The 20,281-nt window shown below is 43.6% G+C and overlaps 1 long non-coding RNA gene across 1 annotated transcript in view; it reads right to left on the bottom strand.

The window, feature by feature from the left end:
• Positions 1-2,676: 2,676 nt before the first annotated feature.
• The window catches only part of LOC148685768 (uncharacterized), a 77,623-nt gene continuing 60,018 nt past the window's right edge, over positions 2,677-20,281 (bottom strand). The window contains exon 3 of the long non-coding RNA XR_015950074.1: positions 2,677-4,625. This is a non-coding gene — a long non-coding RNA (uncharacterized LOC148685768). The remainder of the gene's footprint in view (positions 4,626-20,281) is intronic.

Raw genomic sequence — 20,281 nt, forward strand, 5'->3', positions numbered from 1 at the left:
TCATTCGGATTTTGAAGGAAGGCTGAGTTTCAGTTCTCATACTGTTTTTGGAAGCTGTGAATGTGGGAGGTTCACCTTTAACTGTGATCTGAATTGTATTTCTCCACTACTCTGTAGCTGCTGGGTCTGTGTCGATGGTATAATTACTAGCACCTACAGAACTCTTGCAAGGCCTAGCACAATGGGAGACGGCTTTCATAAATTGTTTTCAGCCACCCACCCAACTTAGGTGAGATCTAGATCAGTAATCTTTATACATGCAAATTCCATAGGTGTGTGCTTATTAATGCTATGTCATTTCTCCCTCACCTTCCCATCGTCTTTATCATCTGGTCACTTACCATAGCAGACAGTTCTACATGGCAATAGAATAGACCACTCAATCCTGGGGGAGAGGATATAAATCTGCAAGCTGTAAAGCGATTGTATGGATTATTTTACTTGATTATTCCCCCACCCCATCTACTTCTCTTAGGATGGCCCAATGATTGTGTAATAACTATTTGTCAATGGATGAGTGAAAAGAGACTGCAGGCAAATAGACCTGAGTGCTGAAAGCAGCATCAACTTGAAAAATTCTTGGCAACTGCAACTAAATGCATAGCAGAAAGTTTTCCACACACCTTCTGGAGGTGGACCTGTCATGCAAGTTTAGCTGTCTCGGTTGAACTGGCTGTCACACCACCGATTTTAAAGTCAAGCCTAGGGAGGATGCTGTGAAATAAATACCATTAATCCCCCCAATACAAACTTTATGTACATTTGGAAAAGGACACATAGGCTATTTTGCCGGTAATTGAACATTAGCAATATATTATTTGATAATCAATGTCACTTTGCCTGGAAGAGCAAATAAGAAGACTTTGTGGGCGAGTGGCTAAAGACACCTGCCCCTTTTCAAATGAGATCAACTATGAACTTAGAATAAGATGCAGAAGACATTGAGTGAAGTACTGGTTAGATGCTGGCCACTGAATAATAAGATAAATCAGAGGAGGCTGCAACAGAAGAGTAGGCAAGTGTCGTTTTGTTTGTTCAACGTAGATCCTGGCTTTCCATATATAATGCCCATTATTTGATTAATATAGTCATATTTTGTTTTTCAACAGAAAAAAAAGTATTCATGGAAATGTCAGGGGAAATGTAACAAGGAAAAAGAACCCCCTACATAAATCATCTCCTGTCTTTATTTCTTGGCACACAGCAGAATGTGATGTAGATTTATGGAATGTTGGTTTTGGAAATAGTTCCTGCCCCACTGTGATGTGACAAGACACTGTGTACTCTGTGGAGGGCAGCCAGTGAAAGACGTGAATGCTCAGGAGTGAGAAAATCCCTCCTTAAATAACCCCACATGGCCTTCAATGTTCTCTCCTCCCATTTTCACGTTATTTATAAGCAACAGAACGTAATCTCCTGTTGACATCAACTAAACCGTTCTAGTAACTGTGCTAGCAAATTTTATGAGTAAGAAGAATGCATTCTAAGGAAGTCTACTCCAGAAGAACACTTTCGTTTCCCATCTGCATGGACCATGTGCTCCTTAGATCTTTGGGGTTTGCTCCTGCGCCTGTAGGGTTAAGGGTCAATGGGTGAAGGCCTGGGTCTGGGTCTGGCATACTTAATGTCAGCTTGGCACAAACTGGCATGATTTACGCTGGCTTCCAATACTTCGGATTGCTCCCTAGGAAATCTTCAGATCAGGAAATAAAGTGCTTCACTATATTAGCTGAAAAAGTCCTTAATAATACCCTCAATTCTGTAAACAAATAGTTCATTTGAATAGTTTGTTCAAATTCACGGAATAAAGTGCTTCATTACGGTTCATTAGGAGATCTTCAGATTCAGGAAATAAAGTGCCTTACTACAGTACAGTAATTGGGGGTGGGGGACACACCTTAATGATATCCTTAAGTCTGTGCGCAAGTAGTTCATCAAAAAATATTCAGGGTTAAGAAGTAAGGTGCTTTGCTGTATTAATTTTCACCGCTGATTGAATTTAAAGAGTCATTGATAGTATAAATATCACTTCATTAAGAGAGAGAGAGAGAGAGAGAGAGAGAGAGAGAAGGTTCATTGTAATGCCATTGGCCAGATTATTAAACCCCCCCTCCTCCCCCCCCAAAAAGGAAAAAGGAAAAAAAAGAGGATATGAGAACTCTACTTAGATATTTTTATGATCTTGTTAATCAGCTGGCAGTCGGTTTACAATTTCTCAAGCAAATTGGAGCATTTCACTACAGTTCTTTGAAAAAACTATTCAAATGAACTATTTGTTTACAGAATTGAGGGTATTATTAAGGACGTTTCTTGACTGTCACGCCAGCTTTATGACAGGAACACTGTAACGATGGATGTCAGACTTTTAACATGGACTTTTTTATGGATCGTGGCAGCAGTCCAGCTGGCATGAATTTAATATAAAACATACCCCTCATGAATTACCTGGAACAAGCTCCTATCTCATATGTGACCTAGAAAGAACAGCTAACATCATGACCCTAATAGTTGTAGAAAAGAGCAGAGCACTAATCCTAGCTATCGGCCTCCTGTTAGACGGACCCAGGCTTCACACAGAGAATGAAAATCTCTTACAAGGTAAATTTATGATTTAGGAACTGCGAAGATTATGATTATTCATATTATATATTTATTTATATCCAGGCTTTCCCCCTGACAGGCCTCAAGGAGGCTTACAGATAAAAAGGAGAATCCCTAAAACACACACACAAAATAATAATAACAACAAAAACAATTCACAAACATTAATAGATATAAAACTATAAGATAAAGATGTGGTCTTTCCAAAATGAAGGTCATGTCTTCTTCACTTCAAACGCATCTTACAAACACAGACTAGAAGGAACAAACATCAGTTTAAATACAGTGGTACCTTTACTTACGAATTTAATGCGTTCCGAACGCACATTCGTAAGTTGAAAAAATCCATAAGTCGAATCCCATAGGAATGCATTGGGAGAAAAAAATCGTAAGTCGAAGCAACCCTATCTAAAAATTCGTAAGTAGAAAAAATCCTATCTAAACCACATCCAAGATGGCGGACGGAGCTCCATTCGTAAGTAGAAACATTCGTAAGTAGAGTTATTCGTAAGTAGAGGTACCACTGTAGTGTAATGTTATTCACTCACTAAGGAAGCCCCTTCCTCTCTCCATAGGAGTCAAAATATACTTAAACTCCAGGTGTCCAATGGTTAGTTAGCTCACAGCTCCAAAAGCCCCCATCTTTGCTCCTCAATGATCTCCAGGATCAACCCTACACTTCACTAGCCCATGGACCAAGGAACCAGTGAGAGATGCTGTTGCTTTGCTGCCATAGGATTTTGAAGGGGAAATTGGGTCCTCCCAGCAAGAGAGGGCATGCGTTGCGGTGGGACCTGGCAATCAGGCCTAGGTGTTGGGGTGGGGACATTCGGAGCAGCCACAACACCCTATTGGTGGTCCCTCTAATGGGGAGCAATTGGGCTAAGGGCATGCCAGTCAAGAGTTAGAGGGACCACTATTTAACTGCTGTACGTGACCCTGAGATTCTCTTTCCGGGTCACAGTGCCCGCCTCTCCCTATTTTTAGGGCTTTCGCTTGACCTTGCTATGCCGTTGTGTGTCATCTGCCTTTGGGACAGGGGCACGGCAAGCACTTTCTCCCTTTGGCTGATTGGCTGGTGCCACTTGGGTTTTGCCTGCCGTGTAGCAAATTGTCACAACTTGTAAGGTTGGCGGATAGGCTCTGGTTCATGTTGAGAGGGGTGGCAGGATCCCTAGCCATCCCTATGCACGGGTATTCCTGTAAAAGGAATCCAAGGACTCATGGTTGGTCTTCCCTGAGCGGAGTTCAGGGCTCATCTGGGGGAGGCATGGCACCAAACCAAAATTCGAGTCCTGTCTGAATTTATTTCTAGGCCAGGTTAAAGCGTCTCCACACGCAAAGCTTAAATCTCATATAAGATACAGATCTCTGTCTTTGCGTTCCACTTGCACCAAGATTAGGCTGCAAGATCTCACCTCCTTTCCATATATTTCTTTCTTTAGGCTTTCAGGACTCCCTTACTCTTTAGAACTAAGTTGCTTATGTATTGAATTAAGGTATTAGTTGCTGCCCACATATTTGTAACCTTGCTATTTACTCACATATTCTCTTTCATTTCCATTCCAAAAACCAATCTTTTCCTCCTTCCTGGTGTGCAAAGCTATTGAGACTATGGAAGTCGCTTCCACAGGGAGGCAATGATGGCCACCAACTTGAAGAGGATTTGACAAATTAATGGAGGACAAATGTAGCTTACTGTACAAAGGTGCAAGTCACATTTATTGGTCTGGCTACTTTTGCCTTTGACCTCGCCCACGTTTGCCCATTGCTAGCATGTGGCCGCTGGAAGTTGCTGATGAGGGCCTGTGATCTCAGGGTCAAAAGAGCCCCCCCCACCCATTCAGCTGGGCTTTCCTGCCTCCTCCTTTCTATTCAGTTCTTTGTGGCCCTTGAAAAGGCAGAATGGCACTGGATGTTGTCCTGGGAGCAGCAAGCAGCTTGAAGGGAGAACTCGCTGAAAATAGAGCCTTCCGTTGCATGGACAGAACTGCCTTCTACTTATGCAAGAAGGTTGTTGGATCCTGGCCAAAGAAAAGACAAAGAAGAAACACACAAACAAATAAAACAAGGCTGCAGTGCCGAAAAAATCCTCCCACCCATAAGCTAACTGGAGGAGTGCAAAAGGTGATCGTTGATATAATTTTGGAGGAAATGTAATCTTGTGATGACAGATCAAAGCATTTCAGTCTTTTAAGTCAGGGTTAGTCATACATTTTGCTTACTTTTAAATGCCTTGATTCTAGGAGGTCTTCTTCTGTTTAGGGCCATGCAGTCTTCAGTTCACAATTTATAATGTCTCATACCCTTACTAGAAAACACATCCACACCAGGTCAAAACCATTTTACAGCTTGGACAAAACTTAAGCAAACAGGAGATGCTGACTGCTTCCTGTCTTTGGTTGCCTAAACAGGACATGTTTGGCCACTAAAGGCATAAATGGATGGATTCCTGCAATATACCCATTTGCAGAATTCCCATTTCTGGGCCTTGAGTTGTTTAACATCTTTATAAATGGCTTGAATGGAGTGGAAAGGATGTTCATGAAAATTTGCAGGTGACACTGAACTGGGTGCAACAGCTAGTATTCTAGGTAGGTCTGCTGCCTTGTGGGGTACCTTCAGGAGAAAGGGCTAAACTCTACACAAATCCTGAGTGGAATCCTTAAGACAGTTGGATGGTGTCTTGTACACCTCCTTCTGGCAACTCCTGCAGCCAGGCTGGTGCCAAACATATTGCTCTGCTTTCTTTTGGACCACATCAGCGAGGCTGAGAGGGGAGTCTTGTCCTCTAGGCAGGACCTCCATACACAGTGCCCAGCCTTGTGCCCTGGGGAGGTCACTTCACCCCCAGAGACACACTCCATTGTCTCTCAAGGCAGACGGGTGACAACTACAACATTAATAGAGTCCCTGCAAATAGAAAAGTATCACAATGAGGAACAGACTATGTTAGACTGTTTCTCCCTGACATGCTAGTTTTAAGTTGCATGCGTTTATTTTATGTGGGGTAGCAGTCAAAATGGCATCCCTTGCCCACAGCCCAACCTGAAGTCGTACAGTGCCAGCATAGTAGGCATATGACGAGGTAAAACCTCTCTCCCTGATGCACTACTTTTCTGTTTGCATGGAGGATGTGTGTGTGTGTGTCTATGAATCTTGGGGTGCCTTCAAAAGTGGGACCCCTTCACCTGTAGCTTGAACAGTCCATTCTGTCACCTCAGCATTCTACCATTTCATTCTGCTGTGTGTGTGGACCCAACCTCTGAAATGGATGAAAACAAGGGATTGCTCCCCCCCCCCGCTGCGTTTTCTGCATTGACCACAAGGATTTACTGTCCTCTATGTCTGAAACAAGAGGTGATGAACTTGTTTGCCAGAGGTCTACGGATGTTCAGCAAGCTGTGCTTCCTAGGCAGCTCAGAGAGACTTCCCAAAAAGCCTTGCACAAGCACAGGGCTTTGTTCCAACTTTTGAGTGAAGGGGTTCATTCAACAACTTGTGTGGGTGCTACTCAGGCCTCCCAGCTTTTAATTTTTTTTAAAAAAAATCTTAGACTGACCTGTAGGATTCAAGCACAGGGGAGGTCAGCTATTTGATGTGAGGCTTATATCTCCAGGCCATTCATAGTTCTTCATAGCAGACTCTCCAAATATAACTTCCTGCCACTGTGACCCACGCACCTTTCAAGTTTGTGGGGAAGCCTTCAGATAAGAAGATCATTTCCTTACCCTCTCAAACTTCATCTGCCTCACACAGTTGGCCAGTGCTAAAACAATTGCCTGGCTTATGTTTTTTGAAACAAGGGAGAGTCTATTCTCGAAATATATGTTCAGAGGGGGAGGAAGAAACCCAGAATGGAACAGCTTTGGGAAGGGCGGGCGAGGAGGGGGGGAGGGACAAACAAGCCGTAATGAAATGGAAACTTTTGCAGGAGTATGGAAAGCTTTTCAGAAGTGTCTTGCAGTATCTCTGCTTCATAATTGCCTGTTGTGTACTGAATCCCCAACCGGGAAGGATACCAATCTAACATCTTCATTCATACACACCACCTTTTGAGCCTCTTCACAATTCATTCAGCCAGGGGTATCACTAGGTGCTGGAAGAGATCCGGAGGCAGGCTCATAACACACATTTGCATGACATTTGTATATGCTAATATCTATCCCTGGGAAATTAAGACTTGCTGGGTTGATAAGAGACTCCTCAGCATTGTACTTTGCAGAGGGCTCAGCTGCCCTACAAGCAAAGCAAATAAAATAAAAAATAATTACATGTTTTAAAAGGGGGAAAGAGATTGGGGGGCCTGAGGTAAACGTGGAAAGGAGGATAGGAACACAAGAAGCAGACCATTGGTCCATCTAGCTTAGCATTCTCTACACTGACTGGCAGCAGCCTCCAGGATTTCAAGCAGGGGCCTATCAAAGTCCTTCCTGGAGATGCCAGGGATTAGCAGCACGTTTCTGAGCACAATTCAAATTGTTGGTGTTGACCCTTAAAGCCCTAAATGGCCTTGGCCCTGTATACTTGAATAAACATCTCCTCCTCCATTGTCCAGCCCAGACAGGTCCAGCTCCAAGAGCCTTCTGGTGGTTCCCTCACTATGAGAAGTGAAGTTACAGAGAAGCAGGCAGAGGGCCTTCTTGGTAATGGCGCCCGCCCTGTGGAACATACTCCGATGTCAAACAGATAAACAACTATTTGGCTTTTAGAAGACATCTGAAGGCAGCCCTGTTCATGGAAGTTTTTAATGGTTGATGTTTTGTTGTGTCTTTAATATTTTGTTGGGAGCCACCCAGCATGACTGGGGCAACCCAGTTGGATGGACAGCACATTATTATTGTTGTTGTTGTTGTTGTTTGTTGTTTAGTCGTTTAGTCGTGTCCGACTCTTCGTGACCCCATGGACCATAGCACGCCAGGCACTCCTGTCTTGACGCCAGGCACTCCTGTCTTTATTATTATTATTATTATTATTATTATTATTATTATTATTATTGAAACTGGGACCTTCAGACCTTCAGACTGGGACCTTCAGACTCCACTCCATCTCCATAATTTTCAGACCCAGATGCTGCCTTTAGCCCAAGCTTGAGAACTTGCGGCTCCGGAACCTGTTGCTAGATTCCCACTTCCAGCAGCCCCAGCCAACATGGCCAATGGTCAGGGAAGATGGGATTTGTAGTCCAGCAACACCTGGCGGCCCACAGTTTCTCCATCTGTGCTCTAACCCAAATGCATGGTGGAAACCACTTTTTTGTTTTGTTTCTTGTTTTTAACCATGTATGTACACGGTGGCGGCACCACTGGTGAAACCAGTCTTAAGCCACGCTGCAATCAGTGGTGTGTCCCAACCTACCACTTAACGTCCAATGCTTTATTTCTAGTCTCTGGTAGCTTTCTGGAACAAAGCGGGTTGTTTTACAGTGTTTTGAATTCAGCCCTAATAGCGCATATAACTCAGCACTGACTTCTCTGCAGGTTGCTTTCATTCTTCCTTTAAGACTTCCTCTCAACCCATCCAGGGCATATAAGCAGGTGTGGGGGAAACCCAGATCTATAATGAAAGCACTTTTTGTGGGTGGCTGCACCATATCTCAGAAAGTTAGCACTCCTAAAACATTTCCCAGCGTCCCCAGTGATGATAAGGAAGCAGCAATCTCCATTGATGACAAGTAAAAATTTGTATCATTTCCCGACAACCAGTGATTTGAAAATTGCTGTACACAGCAAAATGTGAAAATTAAGGTTCCCCCCCTTGCTTCCCCCTCCCTCCCAAACCTCTGTGAATTTTGCATTTAGCTCTGACATGACATATTTTCTGAAGTGTGGCAATTCAACCAACGGCTCAAGACATCTCTGGGAGCAGATTGTGGCTGTCATACTTATCACATTTCATTATAGCTGTTAGAATATTCCAAGCGTGTTATTATGGTATAATAAAAGGGGCCCTCTTCCTCTCTTTGTGATTTGCAGATCTAAGAGTGATACCATATGTCAGTCATTTCACGGGAGATATCTGGGGAACGGGGTTCTGCGAAATGCTTAATTATAGAGCATACGGATAGCTTCTCCCCTCTTTCTTTCCTTGAGATGTAGAAGAAAAAGCGCGTTTAATATCAATGAGTCCCACACTGAAGGATTTCATGGGTAATATTAATTCAAAATATAATTTTCATTATGAGATCTTCCTCCTATAAAGAACCTACTTGCATTAATGCCAAATATTATCAGTGGTGTTGCCGGGGGAGAATACTGGGCCCACATCTTCTGATACACCATTGCTAGTGGCATATAGTTCTACTCTGAGAGTTCACTCACAAGGAAAGCTGTGACTTGAACCACTTATGTTGTGCTCTGGGACCACAGCAGCAAGAGAACCACTGTGCTGCCCTTTCCCTAAGCAACATGCTATTCATGGTGGTAGGCCATGCTGAAGCAGATTAGTCCAGTATAGGCCTGCCCAGGCTTTAAGAACAGCCTTGGATACCCTGCTCTGTATGGGCTATCACAGTGGTCCTCAACCCCCGGGCCACGGACCGGTACCGGTCCGTGGATCAATTGGTACTGGGCCACCCAAGGAACATTTAAATACAATTAAATTAAAATTATTAAATCAAAACAATCTAAATAAAATATAAACAATCAACGTCCCCCCTCAGCGGGCCGCGGTAAAATGATCAAACGTTGACTGGTCCGCGGCGATAAAAAGGTTGGGGAGCACTGGGCTATCACCTCAGGCCACCAGGCAAGTGAGCATGACGGAATGGGCCTTCTCAGTGGTGGTACCCCAGCATTGGAATATCCTCCTGGATAATAATAGCCAGGCTTTGGGTTTGCTGCCTTTTAGAGAGAAATGGAAAAATGCAATCTTAAGCAAACTTACTAGGCAGTGAACCTCGTTGAATACTGTTGAATGCCACCCCAGTCTCTGAATGGTGCAAGACTCCAGGGGTTCCAGGCGCTTACCAAGGGGCTGTGTTTCCTTTTGGAGATGAGGTACAGCAGAGACTGTGGTGTTGTTGTGATATACAGTTTGTTTACACATATATACAACCTGAGCCTACAATGCAGGGCCTCACAGCACTAACACTCCAAAAGAGTCTACCATTCCCCCAGCCTTGGATTTAAACAGAAATCAAACATTGCTCTCAAAGGTTGCTCTGACTCCATCTTGCTGCTTCACTTCTAGGTCACATCACTGCTACTCAACTCTAAACTCAGGCTTTGTCCTCCTAGCTAACCACAAGCCGTCTCACCATTTGCCATCTCACACAGAGCCCCTTTCCTTTGTTTCCATTAATGGCTCATCACCCAGGCAATCACCTCAACACAGGAAGCTAGCCTGGCTTTTGTTTTAACGCTTGCTGAATCCAGGGGTTAGAAGGATATTGCATGCAGCCTACTACCTCCCCTCCCCACCCCCCAAACTCATAACAATACCATGGGATTGACATCTCAGGAAACACAAACAAGATTGAGTTGTTTTTTGCTGTGGTTCAAAATGTATATTTATCTTTGCTGCTTTTAGTGTCTATTGTTTTGCTTTTGTGTAATATTGATCGGTTTTAACTGTATTGAATTTTTTCTTTGGTTTAAGCTAAATAAATACCCTGGGCATATTTATTTGAAATAGCTACACTTTATTACTCACATTCATTTTCATTTCATATTTATACAGATTCTTTCTTTCTCTCTCTCTCTTTTTAGGTCAGTATCTGGGGTGGCTGAAGAGCTGACTTCTGTGGCTGTTCCCATGGCTGCCATTTTTCTCCCATGATACACCATACCGTACATTGTCTCATTCTGAAGGGGAGTGTCTGCCCCTTTCTTGAGTTGAAGTGTGATGTCAGCAGCCCCACAAACCCCGTGCCACCCTGTCAATCTTTTTCTGTATCATGTTTCCCTATACACCTCTATGTTTCCTTGGGTCCATGGGCTTTGCAAGAAATGAGGCTGTCCAAAATGTTGCCTGCAGAGCATTAAAGAGCTCTATAGTGTGTGTGTGTGTGTAGCATAGCTGCCAAGTTCTCCCTTTTTTTAAGGGAAATTCCCTTATGCTGAATAGGCTTCCTCGCGAGAAAAGGGAAAACTTGGCAGCTATGGTGTGTAGGGTCTGCTTGGAAATTAAACAAAGGGTCTGCTGGTTTCTCTTTAAGGTTTCCAGACTCAAAAAAGAGCAGGGCAATTAAAGGCACAGAAGTCCTGTCCACTATTGAGTTTGACAACCGTGTGTGTGTGTGTGTGTGTTTTGTTGTTTAAAAAAAACCATACAAACAAGAAGGCATGGCAATTGATAATCTCTTAATTACTTTAAGGTAAGAAAGAGACAAATCCATGACTCCCCCCACCAAGGAATTATTAAAGAAAGTGAATCCCATTTATGTTTTCCCCACCACCCCTCCTGTACCTATTTGAAGCTTGTGCACCTGTAAATTCCAACCACTTTGGCCTCAAATGGGAAAGAATATATAAGAATATATATCCTGTCAGGGTTGTTGTGACTACTCTTGAGTAATGACCTTCCACATGCTTGTCTTTCAGAAGCTTTTATTAGTGCACATTATTTACAGTGTAATGAACTGCTGAATCCATGTCTACTCACTTGAGTCAGATTCCTGCACTGCCCCCCTCCGCGTTTTAGACCAACATAAAAGCCTCGGAACTGTGAAGCGCCTCCCTTTTCTCCTCCTCCTCAATTCCGGCGTCGGGGGGAAGGGTCTCCGTTCTGACTGATTCCTGTCCTCTCTTTCCCCCTCCCTCTCTCCCTGCCTATGGAGCAGGGGCTCTTGGATGTTGCCAGAGGCCTGACACTCCCTTTCCGTTTCCTGACACCCTCCATCAGACCCTTCGCTCTCGTGACTGCTGGGAGACGGGCTGCTTCGGATGAGGGGGGGCTGTTCTCTGTAAGCCCTCCCCCTTACATATCCATTTTTTAGATTCTCCATGAGAGGGATTAGGAAAAGACAGAGCTTCACATTATGCAGAGTGTTGTTTTTTACAATCAAGCGGTGTACAAATTTTTACGAAATGAATAAAACAATAACCTGTTCCGCTCAGAATTGGAGGGGCCCTTCAAATGACCATGTTAGTTTCTTGTAGTCGAGGGGGGTGGAATCTTGTGCAATCTGGCTCGTAGCTTATAGCTAGTTATTCTTGAGCATCTGCAGTCATAAAATGGATTCTGCTTTGGATCACAGGCATTGCTTTCATTAATGCTTCATGCACTCAAGAGATGGAGTGAACCGGGGCACCAAGTTTCCCCACCCCCCACCCCCAAAAAATGTTAGCCTGTGTGATCCACTACTCTGTAACTCCCATTATTTGGCGTTTGGGTGTCTTTTACATTACTATTTACTTGCATTACAGAATGCAGAACTATAATGATATATTGTGATGGGGGTTTGTTTGACTTCCTCTGTATTGGCATAAGAGGGAGTGCCTCTATTTGAATTAACCAGAAAAGGATTGTGGGCTATTATCTTACTTTGTTATCTGAGCTAGGAGCGTAGAGGAAGTTTCCTCTGCTAATGGTTGAGGTGCTCTTCAGATAAAGCCCTCCACTGGATTCCCTGCAGTCCTAATTAATCAGCTGTTAAAACAGTGGTTGATAAAGACAAGCTTGCTTAAAGTTCGAATTGCCTGCAATTGGAGATAATAGGTGAGTCCCTTTTGGCAGAGAGATATGAAGACTGTAGAAAGATCTCTTATATCAAAGAGAACATGACACTCCAGTGAAAAATCTGTTTAGCTAAAGAGCCTTGCAACTGAAGATGAAACCAAGCCTGGTTTTGCTCTTTAAAAATACAAGGAAAGTCATCTCTCTCTTTATTTTTTATTTGTTGTTATTTGTTGGACTGTGATGATTCAACACAAAATGAAACACACCACGAAAAAAATGATGACTTTACTCTACAAAAAGTTGGATGGAGTGCCCTGCCTTTGAGGAGGGCACGATTGGTATTACTGGAACTCCAGAACGCCCACAGGGAAGAAGGAAAAAATATGCAGAGAAGAGAAGAAATTCAGGGGTCCTGTATGGTGGCCTGGATGGCAAAAGACTGTAAACAGGGGGTGGGGTGAAGGGAAAGTGATGTTGTGATTATAAGGATGGATTAACAGGTTTATAACTGGTCTGCTGATTATGGAATTTGCTGAATTGGGGGGGTGGAGCCGGTAATCGGGGATGTAAGTTTAAATTGAGAATAGTTATAGTTTTAAAAGTGAATGGATTTTGGAAAAATGTGAAAATATGGAGGCTTATAGAGGGAGTAAAAATTAGGCACGGGAAGATAAAATGGGAGTTTGATTTTTCAGTGATTTGAATATTAGATGAAAATGTTAACAATTGATTTATAAGTTGTATAAGATACAAAGGTGTATTTTTATAAAGTAAGAAACTGTTGCAGATGATAAAAAAGGGATGAAAACCGGGGAAGGGGGGGGGAGGGGAAGCCCACAAAATATGGTTTTACAATTATGAATGTAAGAAAAAAAATTCTGTTTTGTATTGTTTTTTTCTCTTTTTTTGCCCTTTCTTTTTTCTCTTTTTTCCTATTTCTATTTTTCTCTTTTTTTTGGTATGACAATAGATGGTTGGATGGATGGCCTCCTGCGTACTGCCCTGGTTTGCTGGAGCTCCCTGGTGGCAGGGGGGGGGGCTTTGGGGTCAGGGGAGGGGGAGGAGGACAGAAATCCAAGCATAAAATGGACCATCTCTGACTGTTCACATACATGGGATACTTCTGTGGCAGGGGAGGACCCATGTGGGTGGGTAGGAAGGAGGTGGAAAAGGTGTTTATGTATGTACCGTGTTTTTTTTTTTGTATTTTGTAAAATTAATAAAAAGTATGTTGAAAAAAAAGAAGAAGCTACAGTTAGAACTGGATATGGAACAACTGATTGGTTCAAAATTGGGAAAGGAGTACGACAAGGTTGTATATTGTCTCCCTGCTTATTTAACTTATATGCAGAATTCATCATGCGAAAGGCTGGACTAGATGAATCCCAAGCCGGAATTAAGATTGCCGGAAGAAATATCAACAAATTCAGATATGCAGATGACACAACCTTGATGGCAGAAAGTGAGGAGGAATTAAAGAACCTTTTAATGAGGGTGAAAGAGGAGAGCGCAAAATATGGTCTGAAGCTCAACATCAAAAAAACCAAGATCATGGCCACTGGTCCCATCACCTCCTGGCAAATAGAAGGGGAAGAAATGGAGGCAGTGAGAGATTTTACTTTCTTGGGCTCCTTGATCACTGCAGATGGTGACAGCAGTCACGAAATTAAAAGACGCCTGCTTCTTGGGAGAAAAGCAATGACAAACCTAGACAGCATCTTAAAAAGCAGAGACATCACCTTGCCGACAAAGGTCCGTATAGTTAAAGCTATGGTTTCCCAGTAGTGATGTATGGAAGTGAGAGCTGGACCATAAAGAAGGCTGATTGCCGAAGAATTGATGCTTTTGAATTATGGTGCTGGAGGAGACTCTTGAGAGTCCGATGGACTGCAAGAAGATCAAACCTATCCATTCTGAAGGAAATCAGCCCTGAGTGCTCCCTGGAAGGACAGATCGTGAAGCTGAGACTCCAATACTTTGGCCACCTCATGAGAAGAGAAGAATCCTTGGAAAAGACCCTGATGTTGGGAAAGACTGAGGGCACAAGGAGAAGGGGACGACAGAGGACGAGATGGTTGGACAGTGTTCTCGAAGCTACGAACATGAGTTTGACCAAACTGCGGGAGGCAGTGCAAGACAGGAGTGCCTGGCGTGCTATGGTCCATGGGGTCACGAAGAGTCGGACACGACTAAACGACTAAACAACAACAACATATTGATATAGGAATGTACTAGATAAAATGTAAATAAATATACAAGAGTACATTCATTTGTAAAATAAGAATATACAACGGGGATTGACAGGAAGTCCAAAGTGTTGGTAGATATATGATTTTAGAATATATCTTTTCTTTTCTATTGTATATTATCCAATTATATTATCCTTGTACATACCAGAAATTGAAACCTAGTTAAAACTGGTTTAACTCTTGTTGCTTCCTCCAATGAACCTTCGAAAAGGGGCAGAGAATCTCCAGCAAGAGATGAGGAGGAGGAGTAGATGTCAATGCCTGCTTGCTCATCGGTTCTCTGGCAAACAAGCATTTGGTAGCATCGACTAGGAAACGCAGCAGAAGCTGGCAGAGATGGCAGTGAGGATCTCTTGCTCAGGGCCTACAAAACCCCAAGCCGGTCCTGCTTCATCTGCTGATGTGTTATAGCTAAGCAGAGCAAACAATATCGGAAAAGAGCAGTTGTCTTCTGCATTGGACTTTCTGTCATTTTGACTGTAAGCTTCATTTGCCAAGTAACTGGCTAATCTGACAGGGAATGTCTGCTCAGCCTTCTGTTGTTGATCTGACAGATTGGTTAGTATATTGACTGACACCTTGGCGGCGAATGACTGCCGAGAGCCTGGAGGGTATATCTGAAAATATCAGTTGGCCACCTTCCCTCTGCTCCCTCTGCCCCAGCAAGCTTGAATGGCATATTTACTCTAATTGGAGTCAATATTGCTTCACTTGATCGTGTTAATTAAACTCCGTAATTGATATTAAGCCATTGAACAGCTTGCATAGGCTGTTTCAAGCTCAACGATGTACCGGTAGCTATGGCTGTTGGATTTCAAACTGGTGTTCGAACCCTTGGGGCTATGTATAACAACGATCCCCATTTAACGCAAGTCAGCAATGGATGGCAACAGGGGTATTACTTCACAGCTTCTTTAGTCTATGCATGATTTAACAAACAAAGACGTAAACTAACTACAGAGACCCCAGTTTGGCACATACGGTACCTTCTCCTATACAATTTGTTATTGTTTTGTGTCCCAGGTGCTGATGTTAATTTGTGCACAATGCTGGAGTATATTCTGCAAATATACCTATTTGCTTCTGAAAGGTTACAGATCACAAAGAGGGGTTGCAGTTTATCAGCAGCTATACCTCAGCTACTGAATTAGGTTCAAGAATTGCACAGCATTGTGGAGTGGCAAGGGCACCAAGACTGGCAGGACAAGAATGACCCAGATGAGGGCACCAGCAGCTGCTGGGGGATCCTTAGGTCTTGGGTCAGGAGAACTCAGTATCCCCATGAAACACAGAGAGACGACAGAGGAGCTGGTGGTCAATGGGAGAGCAAGAAAACAGCATGGAATATCAGGAACACAGGGAAGAAGAGACCACACAGCCCTCCAGCAAGAAGAGGGCTAGGACCCTGGGGGAACATGATTCTTTGATGGCCTGCCAAGAAGGAGGAGTGGAAGACTGAGAGCACACGACTCACCACCTGAAGCCAGTTAAGAGCCAGGTCAGCACCTGAGACCAATGAAGCCAAGACACAAGTGGCGAGTCTCCACCCAGCAATTGAGGGCTATATCAGAGGAGAAACTGCAGGCACTCAGGGTCACCATAACTTTCCAGGGTGGATGCTCTCTCGAAGTGAATGTTGCATGGGAGAAGGGACATGCAGAGGCAACAAAGATAGAAGGAAGAATAGAGAGCATTGCCTGAACAGTGGAGGAGTGTGTGGGTCTTGCCAGGGAGCTGCTGTGCAAAGCAAGGGGTGTTTGGGGAGAACCAATACCTAGGAGCCACCAGCGCTGGAAGACTGCAGCATAGCTAGCTATCAGGAGCCTCTGTCTTTGGCATTGTGACTGAGAACATCTCTGGAGCCAGTGAGGCACATGGCCGCTGACATCGGCACTGAGCACCCGCCCGAAAACACAAGGTGTTGTGCATGCAGCTCTTCATTATGTAACCTATTTCTAGCAGCAGTACAATGAGCCATGAAATACAGAAGAAAGGTCACCAAATCTGGGTGAAGCTTAGGTGTATTATAAAGAGTCACAATCTGTAAGCCACGTTCCAATTATACTGACCTGCTTCACACATACTGTAGCATTAAACCATGTTTTTTTTAAGCCAAAGTGTAGGATTGTTCGTTTGTTTTTTAGCATCTGAACCCAGCCCAGCATACTAGCCATGGTTGGTTTTCATTGCATTAAACCACAACGTGAAGTCATGGTTTGTTGACGGCTTACAAATCATGGGTGGTTTTTTTAATATAAAAACTATGGTCTATGGCCCTGCACGCGTTGCTGTGCATTAGTCTGTGAAATGGAGGGTAATAGCCCCCCTTCAGATCCCCCTGAGCCTCAGAGTCCCCCTGAGTCGAGGAGAGACACTGTGGAGAGGGCAGGTTTCATCCCTGTCTCTCCCCCCCCCCCCCGTTCTGACCCATTACGTATCCCTGCCCTCTATTTGCCCTCCCCTACCTCCACTTGGCCTAGTCTGGAAAGCGGCCTAGTCTGTCTGATAATGGCCACCTTGGTTGCTTGGTTGATGATGATGTCATTTGGTTTGTGGGTATGGCTTAGATTTCACAGGAAGGGAGGGGGTGGAGGAGGGTACTACGCCACTTGAGGGCGCTGTTTGACTTGGTGGAAATCCAGCTCTGTACCTGCCCAAGTGTGTGATTTGAGGGATTTTTGTCCCCAACAACACTCGGGGAGTGGCCTGGATCGTTGTGTCAAAATTTCAGGACGATCGGTCAAGCGGTTACGGAGAAAAGTGGAACCTGCAGTTTCACGATTTTTACATTTTTATATATATAGACTATGGTCTAACCATGGCTTGTTTTCTCATCTGTGAGGCAACTTGTGGCTTGTTGAACAAACTGTGGTTAAAACAACCCATGATTCAGCATTTTGTGTAAATATAGCCATTCTTAATGCACCATCTTGACCCTGTGAGTTTAGCAATGTACAACATTTTAGGAGCATAATGTGTAATCGTTTACAATCAATTACTCAGTGACAGCTATGCATAGGCCAAATTAAATATTGTAGGAATGTTCCTGGGTGGATTGAGCTCTGTTTCCTCCCCTTTTTTGTCCTTTCATTGCATTCTTATTCAAATGATCCAGAATAGTCGAATCTACCTTTGAACTATTGATACACAGTGTTATGACTGCATGAGTATTTCTATGGTCAAGTTTCTGAACACCATGTTCAGACATTAGAATTATTTTCTTCCTTCTCAGTATTGCTATGTGTTTCTAATTTTTGGCACTAATTACTTGTGCTATGATTAATGCTCCACGTACTGGTAGCTTTGTTCCCCTGTATTTGTTATAATGTTAATTAATCCAATTTAGAAAAGAAGTGTGTTCTGTTTCAATATCCCGTTCTGAAAAGTGGGCAAGAGGACCAATTAGCGATCTATTTACACAACATTCCTTATGGAATCTTAGTCCAAGTGTTATGGTTGAAATATTCACACACCCACACCATACATACAAACCATCTCCATAAGAAAAAAATGTGTGTTCTCCCCATTGAATTCTATGAATGAACTATAATCGGTTGTAATTGCCAATAAAACTTTTGAGGGAGCAGCAAGACCTGATGTCTCTAAGAAACTTAGGACACTTGGGCTGGAGGAAAGTTAAGGCACCATCCCAACACCAGCTAAGCACTTACACATAAGAATATAAGGAGATTCAGCCAGGAAGATCTCTAGGGTGCGGTCTAAACTATGGTGCAGCAGGAGGTGAATTGGAATCTATTGATAGTTTGCTAAATCAGGGTGTTCTAATCCATGGTGTAACTTGGACATAGATTTATATCTACCGTATATCTGTAATTCCAGCTCATGAGTCACAGTGTGCAGTTGGTAACTGGCTTCATTCCTTGAGCCATTATCTTTCACCTGGCTCTGATTGGTGGATCCCAGGGATCTAGTAAAACAAAAACAAAACCCAAAGGAGATACCACAGTGTGCAGTTCACCCCTCTCAAAGCAACAGACCTTCACAGCAGGTTTCTTTATGACTGCCGTACGTGAACAAACAATAAATTCAGAGGATCCTCATGGCAACAGGCTGAACTCCTAAGGCTTGCGCTAAGAGAGAGGGAAAGGCCCCATCCAGACCTCCAGCGAAACCTTACAGGTTCTCTTATATGCAATAGCAAGCATGAAGACTACCAACACCTGATGACCCTAAACCTACAGCCAGTGGTGGTGTAGTGGTTAAGAGCGGTAGAACCGGGTTCGATTCCCCGCTCCTCCACATGCAGCTGTTGGGTGACCTTGGGCTAGTCACACTTCTTTGGAGTCTCTCAGCCCCACTCACCTCACAGAGTGTTTGTTGTGGGGGAGGAAGGGTAAGGAGAAAGTTAGCCGCTTTGAGACTCCTTGGGGTAGTGATTAAGCAGGATATCAAATCCAAACTCCTCCTCCTCCTCCTCCTCCTCCTCCTCCTCCTAAACATTTAACATCATTGTTGTCACCATTACCTATTTGTATGTTGCTTTTCCGTGTTAAACTTAAATTGGGCTCAAAGCAGTTTACAACACTGATAAGCTTACATAATAATTCCCCTAGTGTATCTGAAGAAGTGTGCATGCACACGAAAGCTCATACCAAAATAAAAACTTAGTTGGTCTTTAACGTGCTACTGAAACAATTTTTTTATAATAATTCTTGATTCTTATGACAGGTAAGGGTGGAGTTGACAGAGCCTGTCATGCCCATTGTGTGCATCATCTCAGAATCCAATCTCCAGTGGCCAAAGTAGTTGAGGAGAAGAGAACACCACCTCACTCGACCTGGGCATCATCTGGTGCAATAGCTGAGGAAAGGGTTGAGGAAGAGAGGCTACAGGGATGCAGGAAGTGCCAAATACCCAGTGGACCCAGGAATAGAACTTGATCACCTCATCAACCAGGTCCCAAATTACAGCCCATTTCTTTCACCTCATAGAACTCATTGGGAATCAGCGGAAACTGGGCCAGGCCAGCACAGCCCTCTCCCAGCCCTTCATTGTGTGGTGGGAATCATCTGATTCTGTTGGCGATACAAAATAAAAAACATTCCTTCCAGTAGCACCTTAGAGACCAACTAAGTTTGTCATTGGCACGAACTTTCGTGTGCATGCACACACAAAAGCTCATACCAATGACAAACTTAGTTGGTCTCTAAGGTGCTGCTGGAAGGAATTCTTTTATTTTGTTTCGACTACGTCAGACGAACACGGCTACCTACCCGTAACTAGATTTGTTGGCGGTGATAATGATGGCAATAGCAGCTAACTTGTCCAGATCGTTTTCTTATGTCTGGATGACCCTTAAAAAAAAATCCTGTTCCATCATTCTACAGCACGTGGTCTACTGCTCTCCTGAGTTTAAAGGTTGATTAGTGTCATGCCAAAGGCTCTGAGAATATCTGTAGACCTGATTGCCTAATCACAGCCCTCCAAGAAAGCTCATCCCTATAAGGCGGGTGTCGTTCAAGATTATCCTTTCAATCAGAATCCTTAGAAGAAATGCCAGTTTGTTTAATGGAGACAGTTAATCTGACGGGAGCAGAGTCAAGTTTTGGCAAAGATCTGTGGCTGGGATCTAGTGCGGAACTGCCAAATCATTGGGAGTGGGGAGGAGGGCGCTGGGAGTGGAAAAATTGACATGCCTTCCCCATGTGAAATGCCAAGTGAGCACACCTACCTCAAGCTCAGTCATCCTGCAGAAAGTAAAACCAGGATATTTATAGATGAATTAAGGCTTAGCACACATTTAGCCAGGAGGCTCATTGATGAAATGGGTTTATAACCACTTGCACTGA

This window comes from Zootoca vivipara, chromosome 5 (genome assembly GCF_965207765.1).
Source record: "Zootoca vivipara chromosome 5, rZooViv2.hap1.1, whole genome shotgun sequence".
Lineage (NCBI taxonomy): Eukaryota > Metazoa > Chordata > Lepidosauria > Squamata > Lacertidae > Zootoca > Zootoca vivipara.